Source organism: Ovis canadensis, chromosome 25 (genome assembly GCF_042477335.2).
Source record: "Ovis canadensis isolate MfBH-ARS-UI-01 breed Bighorn chromosome 25, ARS-UI_OviCan_v2, whole genome shotgun sequence".
Lineage (NCBI taxonomy): Eukaryota > Metazoa > Chordata > Mammalia > Artiodactyla > Bovidae > Ovis > Ovis canadensis.
In genome coordinates, this window is record NC_091269.1 from 20,361,925 (window position 1) to 20,378,637 (window position 16,713).

Below are 16,713 nucleotides of genomic sequence, written 5' to 3' on the forward strand. Positions count from 1 at the left end.
TGCGTGTGAGTGTGTCGGTGGGCGACGGTGGGGTCGGGTCGACTGGGGGGGCCGGGTGGATACCCACAGTGGAGGGGGGAGGGTGTGGCGGCCGGGGCTTTGGAAGCCTGTGCGGTCCTCTTGCTGTCTCTCTCTCTCCCTCTTTCTCCGTCTCCCTTACTTGTGGTTTCCGGCTCTTGACCTGTCTGGGCTGCGGGAGGTGTGCCTGTGTTTGGGGGGAGGGGGGCGGGCGTGAGGGTGTGTGTGTGTGTGTGTGTGTGTGTGTGTGTGTGTGTGTTGTGCGCCCGCGCCTGCGGGAGACCGCGAGGTTGCCTGCCAGGATGCGTCTGGGGGTGGGGCTGGGGCCCCGGCCCCGCCCAGAATTGCCTGAGGCCTGCCAAGGGAGCCCCAGACAGAGACCCCCGCGCCCCCGCCGCCGCCGTTCCTCTGGTTTCCTGGACGCCGAAAGCCGAGGGGCTCGCGGGCCGCGCGGAGGCAACCCAGGTCTGCAGCGGGAGTCGGGGCCCCGGCCAGCCAACCTGAGAGGGGCTGGAAGGCAGGCGGCGGCTCTGAGCGCGGTGGGGTGCCAGGGGCCAGCGGCTGGTGCGGCTTGCGGTGCGGCTGGGGCCGGGGGCTAAAGGAGAGGGGAGGCAGGGCAAAACAGAAACAACAAAAAGCCTACAGCACCCGGTATTCCCAGGCGGTCTCCCATCCAAGTACTAACCGGGCCCGACCCTGCTTAGCTTCCGAGATCAGACGAGATCGGGCGCGTTCAGGGTGGTATGGCCGTAGACGGAGGCGGCTGCCGCCAGGCGCCCTAAGAGCCCTGCGCTGCGCCTGCCTTTCGCTCTGACCTGCCGTCCGGGCCAGCCGGCGGCCGCAGCTCTCCAGCTCTCCACGGAGCGCGCGCTGCACTTGAGCTGCACCACCCGCGACCGGACTCCCGGCGGCCCGGTGGCCGGCACACGCCGCCCCGCGCCCCGCCCCCGCCCCCGTCCCCGCCCCCCCCCCCCCCCCCCCCCCCCCCCCCGGCCAACACACCGCCGGCCCGGCCCGGGGGACCACAGGGCTTCCGGGACCGGGAGCAGCCAGCCGGGTGTGCCCGCCGGTGGGTGTAGCGGGGAGGGTGGAGTGAGGGTCGCCGAGGTCGTGGCGCTCTCCCACCCTGGGACCCTCCAGGCACCACCCGGCTCGGGGGCCGCCGCCCCTCCCCCAGCCCCTCGCCCACCTCCCCAAGGCGTTCGCTGCCCAGGGCCTCGGGGCTCGCTGGGGCCCGCGGTCCTCTGAGCCTCCTGCGTGCCTAGGCGCAGCCCAGCCGTGGCCCTGAGCGCCCATCCTGCCCGGCACCTGCGCGGTGCCCAAACCCACCTGCAGCCACCAGCGCCGGCGACCAGAGCTCGTCAGCCCCACCCCTTCGCCCTACCGAGGCCCCCCCCTTGCCCCCACGCCGCCCTCCAAGCACCGGACCTTGCTGAGGGTGCAGACGAGCGACGTGCAGCCACACGGACAGGCACACAGACACACTCGCAGGCACCCACGCCAAGTGAGACAGCCGGCCGGCGCAAGCTCGTCAGCCAGGGCCACGGCCAGAGCACCCCCCCGTGAGAGGCCGGGGCCAGAGGAAGGGACGGCAGGCCGGGGGTCAGGAGAGACAGAGACGCAAAGAGATGAAGGTTCAGAGACAGGCTCCCAAGACGGCGAGAGGGCAGATGCTGATGCAGATGCAGATGCAGATGCAGACAGACAGACAGACACGAGCGCGCAGGCACACCCAGGGAGGGAGAGCCAGAGAGACGGAGACACAGAGCGACCGACCCACAGCGAGACGGAAAGCGGGAGACGGACAGGGCACAGGGGACGGCATCCCATCCGAGACGGACACTCTGGCACAGACCGTCACACACCGCAGAGAGCGGCCCGTGCGCAAGGGAGGGGGCGTGAGCCTTGGGCCCGGCGAGCCCCGGCTGGACGCGGTGCCCTGGGGCTGGCAATCACCCGTGGGGACCCCCAAGACTTCCTCGCAGCCGAGGTCTCAAAGGTCCCCTTCGGCTTGGCTCCCTGAGGCGAGACCCAGCCCCCGCCCCCAGGCCAGAGGGTGAGTGTGGGAGAGAGTGTGCGTGTGAGTGTGTCGGTGGGCGACGGTGGGGTCGGGTCGACTGGGGGGGCCGGGTGGATACCCACAGTGGAGGGGGGAGGGTGTGGCGGCCGGGGCTTTGGAAGCCTGTGCGGTCCTCTTGCTGTCTCTCTCTCTCCCTCTTTCTCCGTCTCCCTTACTTGTGGTTTCCGGCTCTTGACCTGTCTGGGCTGCGGGAGGTGTGCCTGTGTTTGGGGGGAGGGGGGCGGGCGTGAGGGTGTGTGTGTGTGTGTGTGTGTGTGTGTGTGTGTGTGTGTGTTGTGCGCCTGCGCCTGCGGGAGACCGCGAGGTTGCCTGCCAGGATGCGTCTGGGGGTGGGGCTGGGGCCCCGGCCCCGCCCAGAATTGCCTGAGGCCTGCCAAGGGAGCCCCAGACAGAGACCCCCGCGCCCCCGCCGCCGCCGTTCCTCTGGTTTCCTGGCCGCCGAAAGCCGAGGGGCTCGCGGGCCGCGCGGAGGCAACCCAGGTCTGCAGCGGGAGTCGGGGCCCCGGCCAGCCAACCTGAGAGGGGCTGGAAGGCAGGCGGCGGCTCTGAGCGCGGTGGGGTGCCAGGGGCCAGCGGCTGGTGCGGCTTGCGGTGCGGCTGGGGCCGGGGGCTAAAGGAGAGGGGAGGCAGGGCAAAACAGAAACAACAAAAAGCCTACAGCACCCGGTATTCCCAGGCGGTCTCCCATCCAAGTACTAACCGGGCCCGACCCTGCTTAGCTTCACGAGATCAGACGAGATCGGGCGCGTTCAGGGTGGTATGGCCGTAGACGGAGGCGGCTGCCGCCAGGCGCCCTAAGAGCCCTGCGCTGCGCCTGCCTTTCGCTCTGACCTGCCGCCCGGGCCAGCCGGCGGCCGCAGCTCTCCAGCTCTCCACGGAGCGCGCGCTGCACTTGAGCTGCACCACCCGCGACCGGACTCCCGGCGGCCCGGTGGCCGGCACACGCCGCCCCGCGCCCCGCCCCCGCCCACGTCCCCGCCCCCCCCCCCCCCGCCCCCCGGCCAACACACCGCCGGCCCGGCCCGGGGGACCACAGGGCTTCCGGGACCGGGAGCAGCCGGCCGGGTGTGCCCGCCGGTGGGTGTAGCGGGGAGGGTGGAGTGAGGGGCGCCGAGGTCGTGGCGCTCTCCCACCCTGGGACCCTCCAGGCACCACCCGGCTCGGGGGCCGCCGCCCCTCCCCCAGCCCCTCGCCCACCTCCCCAAGGCGTTCGCTGCCCAGGGCCTCGGGGCCCGCTGGGGCCCGCGGTCCTCTGAGCCTCCTGCGGGCCTAGGCGCAGCCCAGCCGTGGCCCTGAGCGCCCATCCTGCCCGGCACCTGCGCGGTGCCCAAACCCACCTGCAGCCACCAGCGCCGGCGACCAGAGCTCGTCAGCCCCGCCCCTTCGCCCTACCGAGGCCCCCCCCTTGCCCCCACGCCGCCCTCCAAGCACCGGACCTTGCTGAGGGTGCAGACGAGCGACGTGCAGCCACACGGACAGGCACACAGACACACTCGCAGGCACCCACGCCAAGTGAGACAGCCGGCCGGCGCAAGCTCGTCAGCCAGGGCCACGGCCAGAGCACCCACCCGTGAGAGGCCGGGGCCAGAGGAAGGGACGGCAGGCCGGGGGTCAGGAGAGACAGAGACGCAAAGAGATGAAGGTTCAGAGACAGGCTCCCAAGACGGCGAGAGGGCAGATGCAGATGCAGATGCAGATGCAGACAGACAGACAGACACGAGCGCGCAGGCACACCCAGGGAGGGAGAGCCAGAGAGACGGAGACACAGAGCGACCGACCCACAGCGAGACGGAAAGCGGGAGACGGACAGGGCACAGGGGACGGCATCCCATCCGAGACGGACACTCTGGCACAGACCGTCACACACCGCAGAGAGCGGCCCGTGCGCAAGGGAGGGGGCGTGAGCCTTGGGCCCGGCGAGCCCCGGCTGGACGCGGTGCCCTGGGGCTGGCAATCACCCGTGGGGACCCCCAAGACTTCCTCGCAGCCGAGGTCTCAAAGGTCCCCTTCGGCTTGGCTCCCTGAGGCGAGACCCAGCCCCCGCCCCCAGGCCAGAGGGTGAGTGTGGGAGAGAGTGTGCGTGTGAGTGTGTCGGTGGGCGACGGTGGGGTCGGGTCGACTGGGGGGGCCGGGTGGATACCCACAGTGGAGGGGGGAGGGTGTGGCGGCCGGGGCTTTGGAAGCCTGTGCGGTCCTCTTGCTGTCTCTCTCTCTCCCTCTTTCTCCGTCTCCCTTACTTGTGGTTTCCGGCTCTTGACCTGTCTGGGCTGCGGGAGGTGTGCCTGTGTTTGGGGGGAGGGGGGCGGGCGTGAGGGTGTGTGTGTGTGTGTGTGTGTGTGTGTGTGTGTGTGTGTTGTGCGCCCGCGCCTGCGGGAGACCGCGAGGTTGCCTGCCAGGATGCGTCTGGGGGTGGGGCTGGGGCCCCGGCCCCGCCCAGAATTGCCTGAGGCCTGCCAAGGGAGCCCCAGACAGAGACCCCCGCGCCCCCGCCGCCGCCGTTCCTCTGGTTTCCTGGACGCCGAAAGCCGAGGGGCTCGCGGGCCGCGCGGAGGCAACCCAGGTCTGCAGCGGGAGTCGGGGCCCCGGCCAGCCAACCTGAGAGGGGCTGGAAGGCAGGCGGCGGCTCTGAGCGCGGTGGGGTGCCAGGGGCCAGCGGCTGGTGCGGCTTGCGGTGCGGCTGGGGCCGGGGGCTAAAGGAGAGGGGAGGCAGGGCAAAACAGAAACAACAAAAAGCCTACAGCACCCGGTATTCCCAGGCGGTCTCCCATCCAAGTACTAACCGGGCCCGACCCTGCTTAGCTTCCGAGATCAGACGAGATCGGGCGCGTTCAGGGTGGTATGGCCGTAGACGGAGGCGGCTGCCGCCAGGCGCCCTAAGAGCCCTGCGCTGCGCCTGCCTTTCGCTCTGACCTGCCGTCCGGGCCAGCCGGCGGCCGCAGCTCTCCAGCTCTCCACGGAGCGCGCGCTGCACTTGAGCTGCACCACCCGCGACCGGACTCCCGGCGGCCCGGTGGCCGGCACACGCCGCCCCGCGCCCCCCCCCCCCCCCCGGCCCCCCCCCCCCCCCCCCCCCCCCCCCCCGGCCAACACACCGCCGGCCCGGCCCGGGGGACCACAGGGCTTCCGGGACCGGGAGCAGCCAGCCGGGTGTGCCCGCCGGTGGGTGTAGCGGGGAGGGTGGAGTGAGGGTCGCCGAGGTCGTGGCGCTCTCCCACCCTGGGACCCTCCAGGCACCACCCGGCTCGGGGGCCGCCGCCCCTCCCCCAGCCCCTCGCCCACCTCCCCAAGGCGTTCGCTGCCCAGGGCCTCGGGGCTCGCTGGGGCCCGCGGTCCTCTGAGCCTCCTGCGGGCCTAGGCGCAGCCCAGCCGTGGCCCTGAGCGCCCATCCTGCCCGGCACCTGCGCGGTGCCCAAACCCACCTGCAGCCACCAGCGCCGGCGACCAGAGCTCGTCAGCCCCACCCCTTCGCCCTACCGAGGCCCCCCCCTTGCCCCCACGCCGCCCTCCAAGCACCGGACCTTGCTGAGGGTGCAGACGAGCGACGTGCAGCCACACGGACAGGCACACAGACACACTCGCAGGCACCCACGCCAAGTGAGACAGCCGGCCGGCGCAAGCTCGTCAGCCAGGGCCACGGCCAGAGCACCCCCCCGTGAGAGGCCGGGGCCAGAGGAAGGGACGGCAGGCCGGGGGTCAGGAGAGACAGAGACGCAAAGAGATGAAGGTTCAGAGACAGGCTCCCAAGACGGCGAGAGGGCAGATGCAGATGCAGATGCAGATGCAGACAGACAGACAGACACGAGCGCGCAGGCACACCCAGGGAGGGAGAGCCAGAGAGACGGAGACACAGAGCGACCGACCCACAGCGAGACGGAAAGCGGGAGACGGACAGGGCACAGGGGACGGCATCCCATCCGAGACGGACACTCTGGCACAGACCGTCACACACCGCAGAGAGCGGCCCGTGCGCAAGGGAGGGGGCGTGAGCCTTGGGCCCGGCGAGCCCCGGCTGGACGCGGTGCCCTGGGGCTGGCAATCACCCGTGGGGACCCCCAAGACTTCCTCGCAGCCGAGGTCTCAAAGGTCCCCTTCGGCTTGGCTCCCTGAGGCGAGACCCAGCCCCCGCCCCCAGGCCAGAGGGTGAGTGTGGGAGAGAGTGTGCGTGTGAGTGTGTCGGTGGGCGACGGTGGGGTCGGGTCGACTGGGGGGCCGGGTGGATACCCACAGTGGAGGGGGGAGGGTGTGGCGGCCGGGGCTTTGGAAGCCTGTGCGGTCCTCTTGCTGTCTCTCTCTCTCCCTCTTTCTCCGTCTCCCTTACTTGTGGTTTCCGGCTCTTGACCTGTCTGGGCTGCGGGAGGTGTGCCTGTGTTTGGGGGGAGGGGGGCGGGCGTGAGGGTGTGTGTGTGTGTGTGTGTGTGTGTGTGTGTGTGTTGTGCGCCTGCGCCTGCGGGAGACCGCGAGGTTGCCTGCCAGGATGCGTCTGGGGGTGGGGCTGGGGCCCCGGCCCCGCCCAGAATTGCCTGAGGCCTGCCAAGGGAGCCCCAGACAGAGACCCCCGCGCCCCCGCCGCCGCCGTTCCTCTGGTTTCCTGGCCGCCGAAAGCCGAGGGGCTCGCGGGCCGCGCGGAGGCAACCCAGGTCTGCAGCGGGAGTCGGGGCCCCGGCCAGCCAACCTGAGAGGGGCTGGAAGGCAGGCGGCGGCTCTGAGCGCGGTGGGGTGCCAGGGGCCAGCGGCTGGTGCGGCTTGCGGTGCGGCTGGGGCCGGGGGCTAAAGGAGAGGGGAGGCAGGGCAAAACAGAAACAACAAAAAGCCTACAGCACCCGGTATTCCCAGGCGGTCTCCCATCCAAGTACTAACCGGGCCCGACCCTGCTTAGCTTCCGAGATCAGACGAGATCGGGCGCGTTCAGGGTGGTATGGCCGTAGACGGAGGCGGCTGCCGCCAGGCGCCCTAAGAGCCCTGCGCTGCGCCTGCCTTTCGCTCTGACCTGCCGCCCGGGCCAGCCGGCGGCCGCAGCTCTCCAGCTCTCCACGGAGCGCGCGCTGCACTTGAGCTGCACCACCCGCGACCGGACTCCCGGCGGCCCGGTGGCCGGCACACGCCGCCCCGCGCCCCGCCCCCGCCCACGTCCCCGCCCCCCCCCCCCCCGGCCAACACACCGCCGGCCCGGCCCGGGGGACCACAGGGCTTCCGGGACCGGGAGCAGCCGGCCGGGTGTGCCCGCCGGTGGGTGTAGCGGGGAGGGTGGAGTGAGGGGCGCCGAGGTCGTGGCGCTCTCCCACCCTGGGACCCTCCAGGCACCACCCGGCTCGGGGGCCGCCGCCCCTCCCCCAGCCCCTCGCCCACCTCCCCAAGGCGTTCGCTGCCCAGGGCCTCGGGGCCCGCTGGGGCCCGCGGTCCTCTGAGCCTCCTGCGGGCCTAGGCGCAGCCCAGCCGTGGCCCTGAGCGCCCATCCTGCCCGGCACCTGCGCGGTGCCCAAACCCACCTGCAGCCACCAGCGCCGGCGACCAGAGCTCGTCAGCCCCGCCCCTTCGCCCTACCGAGGCCCCCCCCGTGCCCCCACGCCGCCCTCCAAGCACCGGACCTTGCTGAGGGTGCAGACGAGCGACGTGCAGCCACACGGACAGGCACACAGACACACTCGCAGGCACCCACGCCAAGTGAGACAGCCGGCCGGCGCAAGCTCGTCAGCCAGGGCCACGGCCAGAGCACCCACCCGTGAGAGGCCGGGGCCAGAGGAAGGGACGGCAGGCCGGGGGTCAGGAGAGACAGAGACGCAAAGAGATGAAGGTTCAGAGACAGGCTCCCAAGACGGCGAGAGGGCAGATGCAGATGCAGATGCAGATGCAGACAGACAGACAGACACGAGCGCGCAGGCACACCCAGGGAGGGAGAGCCAGAGAGACGGAGACACAGAGCGACCGACCCACAGCGAGACGGAAAGCGGGAGACGGACAGGGCACAGGGGACGGCATCCCATCCGAGACGGACACTCTGGCACAGACCGTCACACACCGCAGAGAGCGGCCCGTGCGCAAGGGAGGGGGCGTGAGCCTTGGGCCCGGCGAGCCCCGGCTGGACGCGGTGCCCTGGGGCTGGCAATCACCCGTGGGGACCCCCAAGACTTCCTCGCAGCCGAGGTCTCAAAGGTCCCCTTCGGCTTGGCTCCCTGAGGCGAGACCCAGCCCCCGCCCCCAGGCCAGAGGGTGAGTGTGGGAGAGAGTGTGCGTGTGAGTGTGTCGGTGGGCGACGGTGGGGTCGGGTCGACTGGGGGGCCGGGTGGATACCCACAGTGGAGGGGGAGGGTGTGGCGGCCGGGGCTTTGGAAGCCTGTGCGGTCCTCTTGCTGTCTCTCTCTCTCCCTCTTTCTCCGTCTCCCTTACTTGTGGTTTCCGGCTCTTGACCTGTCTGGGCTGCGGGAGGTGTGCCTGTGTTTGGGGGGAGGGGGCGGGCGTGAGGGTGTGTGTGTGTGTGTGTGTGTGTGTGTGTGTGTGTGTTGTGCGCCCGCGCCTGCGGGAGACCGCGAGGTTGCCTGCCAGGATGCGTCTGGGGGTGGGGCTGGGGCCCCGGCCCCGCCCAGAATTGCCTGAGGCCTGCCAAGGGAGCCCCAGACAGAGACCCCCGCGCCCCCGCCGCCGCCGTTCCTCTGGTTTCCTGGACGCCGAAAGCCGAGGGGCTCGCGGGCCGCGCGGAGGCAACCCAGGTCTGCAGCGGGAGTCGGGGCCCCGGCCAGCCAACCTGAGAGGGGCTGGAAGGCAGGCGGCGGCTCTGAGCGCGGTGGGGTGCCAGGGGCCAGCGGCTGGTGCGGCTTGCGGTGCGGCTGGGGCCGGGGGCTAAAGGAGAGGGGAGGCAGGGCAAAACAGAAACAACAAAAAGCCTACAGCACCCGGTATTCCCAGGCGGTCTCCCATCCAAGTACTAACCGGGCCCGACCCTGCTTAGCTTCCGAGATCAGACGAGATCGGGCGCGTTCAGGGTGGTATGGCCGTAGACGGAGGCGGCTGCCGCCAGGCGCCCTAAGAGCCCTGCGCTGCGCCTGCCTTTCGCTCTGACCTGCCGTCCGGGCCAGCCGGCGGCCGCAGCTCTCCAGCTCTCCACGGAGCGCGCGCTGCACTTGAGCTGCACCACCCGCGACCGGACTCCCGGCGGCCCGGTGGCCGGCACACGCCGCCCCGCGCCCCGCCCCCGCCCACGTCCCCGCCCCCCCCCCCCCCCCCCCCCCCCGGCCAACACACCGCCGGCCCGGCCCGGGGGACCACAGGGCTTCCGGGACCGGGAGCAGCCAGCCGGGTGTGCCCGCCGGTGGGTGTAGCGGGGAGGGTGGAGTGAGGGTCGCCGAGGTCGTGGCGCTCTCCCACCCTGGGACCCTCCAGGCACCACCCGGCTCGGGGGCCGCCGCCCCTCCCCCAGCCCCTCGCCCACCTCCCCAAGGCGTTCGCTGCCCAGGGCCTCGGGGCTCGCTGGGGCCCGCGGTCCTCTGAGCCTCCTGCGTGCCTAGGCGCAGCCCAGCCGTGGCCCTGAGCGCCCATCCTGCCCGGCACCTGCGCGGTGCCCAAACCCACCTGCAGCCACCAGCGCCGGCGACCAGAGCTCGTCAGCCCCACCCCTTCGCCCTACCGAGGCCCCCCCCTTGCCCCCACGCCGCCCTCCAAGCACCGGACCTTGCTGAGGGTGCAGACGAGCGACGTGCAGCCACACGGACAGGCACACAGACACACTCGCAGGCACCCACGCCAAGTGAGACAGCCGGCCGGCGCAAGCTCGTCAGCCAGGGCCACGGCCAGAGCACCCCCCCGTGAGAGGCCGGGGCCAGAGGAAGGGACGGCAGGCCGGGGGTCAGGAGAGACAGAGACGCAAAGAGATGAAGGTTCAGAGACAGGCTCCCAAGACGGCGAGAGGGCAGATGCAGATGCAGATGCAGATGCAGACAGACAGACAGACACGAGCGCGCAGGCACACCCAGGGAGGGAGAGCCAGAGAGACGGAGACACAGAGCGACCGACCCACAGCGAGACGGAAAGCGGGAGACGGACAGGGCACAGGGGACGGCATCCCATCCGAGACGGACACTCTGGCACAGACCGTCACACACCGCAGAGAGCGGCCCGTGCGCAAGGGAGGGGGCGTGAGCCTTGGGCCCGGCGAGCCCCGGCTGGACGCGGTGCCCTGGGGCTGGCAATCACCCGTGGGGACCCCCAAGACTTCCTCGCAGCCGAGGTCTCAAAGGTCCCCTTCGGCTTGGCTCCCTGAGGCGAGACCCAGCCCCCGCCCCCAGGCCAGAGGGTGAGTGTGGGAGAGAGTGTGCGTGTGAGTGTGTCGGTGGGCGACGGTGGGGTCGGGTCGACTGGGGGGGCCGGGTGGATACCCACAGTGGAGGGGGGAGGGTGTGGCGGCCGGGGCTTTGGAAGCCTGTGCGGTCCTCTTGCTGTCTCTCTCTCTCCCTCTTTCTCCGTCTCCCTTACTTGTGGTTTCCGGCTCTTGACCTGTCTGGGCTGCGGGAGGTGTGCCTGTGTTTGGGGGGAGGGGGGCGGGCGTGAGTGTGTGTGTGTGTGTGTGTGTGTGTGTGTGTGTGTTGTGCGCCTGCGCCTGCGGGAGACCGCGAGGTTGCCTGCCAGGATGCGTCTGGGGGTGGGGCTGGGGCCCCGGCCCCGCCCAGAATTGCCTGAGGCCTGCCAAGGGAGCCCCAGACAGAGACCCCCGCGCCCCCGCCGCCGCCGTTCCTCTGGTTTCCTGGACGCCGAAAGCCGAGGGGCTCGCGGGCCGCGCGGAGGCAACCCAGGTCTGCAGCGGGAGTCGGGGCCCCGGCCAGCCAACCTGAGAGGGGCTGGAAGGCAGGCGGCGGCTCTGAGCGCGGTGGGGTGCCAGGGGCCAGCGGCTGGTGCGGCTTGCGGTGCGGCTGGGGCCGGGGGCTAAAGGAGAGGGGAGGCAGGGCAAAACAGAAACAACAAAAAGCCTACAGCACCCGGTATTCCCAGGCGGTCTCCCATCCAAGTACTAACCGGGCCCGACCCTGCTTAGCTTCCGAGATCAGACGAGATCGGGCGCGTTCAGGGTGGTATGGCCGTAGACGGAGGCGGCTGCCGCCAGGCGCCCTAAGAGCCCTGCGCTGCGCCTGCCTTTCGCTCTGACCTGCCGTCCGGGCCAGCCGGCGGCCGCAGCTCTCCAGCTCTCCACGGAGCGCGCGCTGCACTTGAGCTGCACCACCCGCGACCGGACTCCCGGCGGCCCGGTGGCCGGCACACGCCGCCCCGCGCCCCGCCCCCGCCCCCCGCCCCCCCCCCCCCCCCCCCCCCCCCCCCGGCCTACACACCGCCGGCCCGGCCCGGGGGACCACAGGGCTTCCGGGACCGGGAGCAGCCGGCCGGGTGTGCCCGCCGGTGGGTGTAGCGGGGAGGGTGGAGTGAGGGGCCCCGAGGTCGTGGCGCTCTCCCACCCTGGGACCCTCCAGGCACCACCCGGCTCGGGGGCCGCCGCCCCTCCCCCAGCCCCTCGCCCACCTCCCCAAGGCGTTCGCTGCCCAGGGCCTCGGGGCCCGCTGGGGCCCGCGGTCCTCTGAGCCTCCTGCGGGCCTAGGCGCAGCCCAGCCGTGGCCCTGAGCGCCCATCCTGCCCGGCACCTGCGCGGTGCCCAAACCCACCTGCAGCCACCAGCGCCGGCGACCAGAGCTCGTCAGCCCCGCCCCTTCGCCCTACCGAGGCCCCCCCTTGCCCCCACGCCGCCCTCCAAGCACCGGACCTTGCTGAGGGTGCAGACGAGCGACGTGCAGCCACACGGACAGGCACACAGACACACTCGCAGGCACCCACGCCAAGTGAGACAGCCGGCCGGCGCAAGCTCGTCAGCCAGGGCCACGGCCAGAGCACCCCCCCGTGAGAGGCCGGGGCCAGAGGAAGGGACGGCAGGCCGGGGGTCAGGAGAGACAGAGACGCAAAGAGATGAAGGTTCAGAGACAGGCTCCCAAGACGGCGAGAGGGCAGATGCAGATGCAGATGCAGATGCAGACAGACAGACAGACACGAGCGCGCAGGCACACCCAGGGAGGGAGAGCCAGAGAGACGGAGACACAGAGCGACCGACCCACAGCGAGAAGGAAAGCGGGAGACGGACAGGGCACAGGGGACGGCATCCCATCCGAGACGGACACTCTGGCACAGACCGTCACACACCGCAGAGAGCGGCCCGTGCGCAAGGGAGGGGGCGTGAGCCTTGGGCCCGGCGAGCCCCGGCTGGACGCGGTGCCCTGGGGCTGGCAATCACCCGTGGGGACCCCAAGACTTCCTCGCAGCCGAGGTCTCAAAGGTCCCCTTCGGCTTGGCTCCCTGAGGCGAGACCCAGCCCCCGCCCCCAGGCCAGAGGGTGAGTGTGGGAGAGAGTGTGCGTGTGAGTGTGTCGGTGGGCGACGGTGGTGGGGTCGGGTCGACTGGGGGGGCCGGGTGGATACCCACAGTGGAGGGGGGCGGGTGTGGCGGCCGGGGCTTTGGAAGCCTGTGCGGTCCTCTTGCTGTCTCTCTCTCTCCCTCTTTCTCCGTCTCCCTTACTTGTGGTTTCCGGCTCTTGACCTGTCTGGGCTGCGGGAGGTGTGCCTGTGTTTGGGGGGAGGGGGGCGGGCGTGAGTGTGGGTGTGTGTGTGTGTGTGTGTGTGTGTGTGTGTGTGTGTTGTGCGCCCGCGCCTGCGGGAGACCGCGAGGTTGCCTGCCAGGATGCGTCTGGGGGTGGGGCTGGGGCCCCGGCCCCGCCCAGAATTGCCTGAGGCCTGCCAAGGGAGCCCCAGACAGAGACCCCCGCGCCCCCGCCGCCGCCGTTCCTCTGGTTTCCTGGACGCCGAAAGCCGAGGGGCTCGCGGGCCGCGCGGAGGCAACCCAGGTCTGCAGCGGGAGTCGGGGCCCCGGCCAGCCAACCTGAGAGGGGCTGGAAGGCAGGCGGCGGCTCTGAGCGCGGTGGGGTGCCAGGGGCCAGCGGCTGGTGCGGCTTGCGGTGCGGCTGGGGCCGGGGGCTAAAGGAGAGGGGAGGCAGGGCAAAACAGAAACAACAAAAAGCCTACAGCACCCGGTATTCCCAGGCGGTCTCCCATCCAAGTACTAACCGGGCCCGACCCTGCTTAGCTTCCGAGATCAGACGAGATCGGGCGCGTTCAGGGTGGTATGGCCGTAGACGGAGGCGGCTGCCGCCAGGCGCCCTAAGAGCCCTGCGCTGCGCCTGCCTTTCGCTCTGACCTGCCGCCCGGGCCAGCCGGCGGCCGCAGCTCTCCAGCTCTCCACGGAGCGCGCGCTGCACTTGAGCTGCACCACCCGCGACCGGACTCCCGGCGGCCCGGTGGCCGGCACACGCCGCCCCGCGCCCCGCCCCCGCCCACGTCCCCGCCCCCCCCCCCCCCCGCCCCCCGGCCAACACACCGCCGGCCCGGCCCGGGGGACCACAGGGCTTCCGGGACCGGGAGCAGCCGGCCGGGTGTGCCCGCCGGTGGGTGTAGCGGGGAGGGTGGAGTGAGGGGCGCCGAGGTCGTGGCGCTCTCCCACCCTGGGACCCTCCAGGCACCACCCGGCTCGGGGGCCGCCGCCCCTCCCCCAGCCCCTCGCCCACCTCCCCAAGGCGTTCGCTGCCCAGGGCCTCGGGGCCCGCTGGGGCCCGCGGTCCTCTGAGCCTCCTGCGGGCCTAGGCGCAGCCCAGCCGTGGCCCTGAGCGCCCATCCTGCCCGGCACCTGCGCGGTGCCCAAACCCACCTGCAGCCACCAGCGCCGGCGACCAGAGCTCGTCAGCCCCGCCCCTTCGCCCTACCGAGGCCCCCCCCTTGCCCCCACGCCGCCCTCCAAGCACCGGACCTTGCTGAGGGTGCAGACGAGCGACGTGCAGCCACACGGACAGGCACACAGACACACTCGCAGGCACCCACGCCAAGTGAGACAGCCGGCCGGCGCAAGCTCGTCAGCCAGGGCCACGGCCAGAGCACCCCCCCGTGAGAGGCCGGGGCCAGAGGAAGGGACGGCAGGCCGGGGGTCAGGAGAGACAGAGACGCAAAGAGATGAAGGTTCAGAGACAGGCTCCCAAGACGGCGAGAGGGCAGATGCAGATGCAGATGCAGATGCAGACAGACAGACAGACACGAGCGCGCAGGCACACCCAGGGAGGGAGAGCCAGAGAGACGGAGACACAGAGCGACCGACCCACAGCGAGAAGGAAAGCGGGAGACGGACAGGGCACAGGGGACGGCATCCCATCCGAGACGGACACTCTGGCACAGACCGTCACACACCGCAGAGAGCGGCCCGTGCGCAAGGGAGGGGGCGTGAGCCTTGGGCCCGGCGAGCCCCGGCTGGACGCGGTGCCCTGGGGCTGGCAATCACCCGTGGGGACCCCAAGACTTCCTCGCAGCCGAGGTCTCAAAGGTCCCCTTCGGCTTGGCTCCCTGAGGCGAGACCCAGCCCCCGCCCCCAGGCCAGAGGGTGAGTGTGGGAGAGAGTGTGCGTGTGAGTGTGTCGGTGGGCGACGGTGGTGGGGTCGGGTCGACTGGGGGGGCCGGGTGGATACCCACAGTGGAGGGGGGAGGGTGTGGCGGCCGGGGCTTTGGAAGCCTGTGCGGTCCTCTTGCTGTCTCTCTCTCTCCCTCTTTCTCCGTCTCCCTTACTTGAGGTTTCCGGCTCTTGACCTGTCTGGGCTGCGGGAGGTGTGCCTGTGTTTGGGGGGAGGGGGGCGGTCGTGAGGGTGTGTGTGTGTGTGTGTGTGTGTGTGTGTGTGTGTGTGTGTGTTGTGCGCCCGCGCCTGCGGGAGACCGCGAGGTTGCCTGCCAGGATGCGTCTGGGGGTGGGGCTGGGGCCCCGGCCCCGCCCAGAATTGCCTGAGGCCTGCCAAGGGAGCCCCAGACAGAGACCCCCGCGCCCCCGCCGCCGCCGTTCCTCTGGTTTCCTGGACGCCGAAAGCCGAGGGGCTCGCGGGCCGCGCGGAGGCAACCCAGGTCTGCAGCGGGAGTCGGGGCCCCGGCCAGCCAACCTGAGAGGGGCTGGAAGGCAGGCGGCGGCTCTGAGCGCGGTGGGGTGCCAGGGGCCAGCGGCTGGTGCGGCTTGCGGTGCGGCTGGGGCCGGGGGCTAAAGGAGAGGGGAGGCAGGGCAAAACAGAAACAACAAAAAGCCTACAGCACCCGGTATTCCCAGGCGGTCTCCCATCCAAGTACTAACCGGGCCCGACCCTGCTTACCTTCCGAGATCAGACGAGATCGGGCGCGTTCAGGGTGGTATGGCCGTAGACGGAGGCGGCTGCCGCCAGGCGCCCTAAGAGCCCTGCGCTGCGCCTGCCTTTCGCTCTGACCTGCCGCCCGGGCCAGCCGGCGGCCGCAGCTCTCCAGCTCTCCACGGAGCGCGCGCTGCACTTGAGCTGCACCACCCGCGACCGGACTCCCGGCGGCCCGGTGGCCGGCACACGCCGCCCCGCGCCCCGCCCCCGCCCACGTCCCCGCCCCCCCCCCCCGCCCCGGCCAACACACCGCCGGCCCGGCCCGGGGGACCACAGGGCTTCCGGGACCGGGAGCAGCCGGCCGGGTGTGCCCGCCGGTGGGTGTAGCGGGGAGGGTGGAGTGAGGGGCGCCGAGGTCGTGGCGCTCTCCCACCCTGGGACCCTCCAGGCACCACCCGGCTCGGGGGCCGCCGCCCCTCCCCCAGCCCCTCGCCCACCTCCCCAAGGCGTTCGCTGCCCAGGGCCTCGGGGCCCGCTGGGGCCCGCGGTCCTCTGAGCCTCCTGCGGGCCTAGGCGCAGCCCAGCCGTGGCCCTGAGCGCCCATCCTGCCCGGCACCTGCGCGGTGCCCAAACCCACCTGCAGCCACCAGCGCCGGCGACCAGAGCTCGTCAGCCCCGCCCCTTCGCCCTACCGAGGCCCCCCCCTTGCCCCCACGCCGCCCTCCAAGCACCGGACCTTGCTGAGGGTGCAGACGAGCGACGTGCAGCCACACGGACAGGCACACAGACACACTCGCAGGCACCCACGCCAAGTGAGACAGCCGGCCGGCGCAAGCTCGTCAGCCAGGGCCACGGCCAGAGCACCCACCCGTGAGAGGCCGGGGCCAGAGGAAGGGACGGCAGGCCGGGGGTCAGGAGAGACAGAGACGCAAAGAGATGAAGGTTCAGAGACAGGCTCCCAAGACGGCGAGAGGGCAGATGCAGATGCAGATGCAGATGCAGACAGACAGACAGACACGAGCGCGCAGGCACACCCAGGGAGGGAGAGCCAGAGAGACGGAGACACAGAGCGACCGACCCACAGCGAGACGGAAAGCGGGAGACGGACAGGGCACAGGGGACGGCATCCCATCCGAGACGGACACTCTGGCACAGACCGTCACACACCGCAGAGAGCGGCCCGTGCGCAAGGGAGGGGGCGTGAGCCTTGGGCCCGGCGAGCCCCGGCTGGACGCGGTGCCCTGGGGCTGGCAATCACCCGTGGGGACCCCCAAGACTTCCTCGCAGCCGAGGTCTCAAAGGTCCCCTTCGGCTTGGCTCCCTGAGGCGAGACCCAGCCCCCGCCCCCAGGCCAGAGGGTGAGTGTGGGAGAGAGTGTGCGTGTGAGTGTGTCGGTGGGCGACGGTGGGGTCGGGTCGACTGGGGGGGCCGGGTGGATACCCACAGTGGA

General features: G+C 71.6%; 8 non-coding genes across 8 annotated transcripts; all 8 read right to left on the reverse strand.

The window, feature by feature from the left end:
* Positions 1-654: 654 nt before the first annotated feature.
* On the reverse strand, positions 655-773 carry LOC138430685 (5S ribosomal RNA). The gene has a single exon (XR_011253361.1). It is a non-coding gene; the product is annotated as a 5S ribosomal RNA (ribosomal RNA).
* A 1,976-nt stretch (positions 774-2,749) lies between these two features.
* Positions 2,750-2,869, reverse strand: LOC138430614 (5S ribosomal RNA). Its single transcript, XR_011253302.1, has one exon. It is a non-coding gene; the product is annotated as a 5S ribosomal RNA (ribosomal RNA).
* Positions 2,870-4,829: 1,960 nt separating this feature from the next.
* LOC138430686 (5S ribosomal RNA) lies at positions 4,830-4,948 on the reverse strand. Its single transcript, XR_011253362.1, has one exon. It is a non-coding gene; the product is annotated as a 5S ribosomal RNA (ribosomal RNA).
* A 1,958-nt stretch (positions 4,949-6,906) lies between these two features.
* On the reverse strand, positions 6,907-7,025 carry LOC138430687 (5S ribosomal RNA). Its single transcript, XR_011253363.1, has one exon. It is a non-coding gene; the product is annotated as a 5S ribosomal RNA (ribosomal RNA).
* Positions 7,026-8,973: 1,948 nt separating this feature from the next.
* Positions 8,974-9,092, reverse strand: LOC138430688 (5S ribosomal RNA). The gene has a single exon (XR_011253364.1). It is a non-coding gene; the product is annotated as a 5S ribosomal RNA (ribosomal RNA).
* Positions 9,093-11,049: 1,957 nt separating this feature from the next.
* Positions 11,050-11,168, reverse strand: LOC138430690 (5S ribosomal RNA). The gene has a single exon (XR_011253366.1). It is a non-coding gene; the product is annotated as a 5S ribosomal RNA (ribosomal RNA).
* Positions 11,169-13,133: 1,965 nt separating this feature from the next.
* On the reverse strand, positions 13,134-13,252 carry LOC138430691 (5S ribosomal RNA). The gene has a single exon (XR_011253367.1). It is a non-coding gene; the product is annotated as a 5S ribosomal RNA (ribosomal RNA).
* A 1,967-nt stretch (positions 13,253-15,219) lies between these two features.
* LOC138430600 (5S ribosomal RNA) lies at positions 15,220-15,338 on the reverse strand. The gene has a single exon (XR_011253289.1). It is a non-coding gene; the product is annotated as a 5S ribosomal RNA (ribosomal RNA).
* Positions 15,339-16,713: the final 1,375 nt, after the last annotated feature.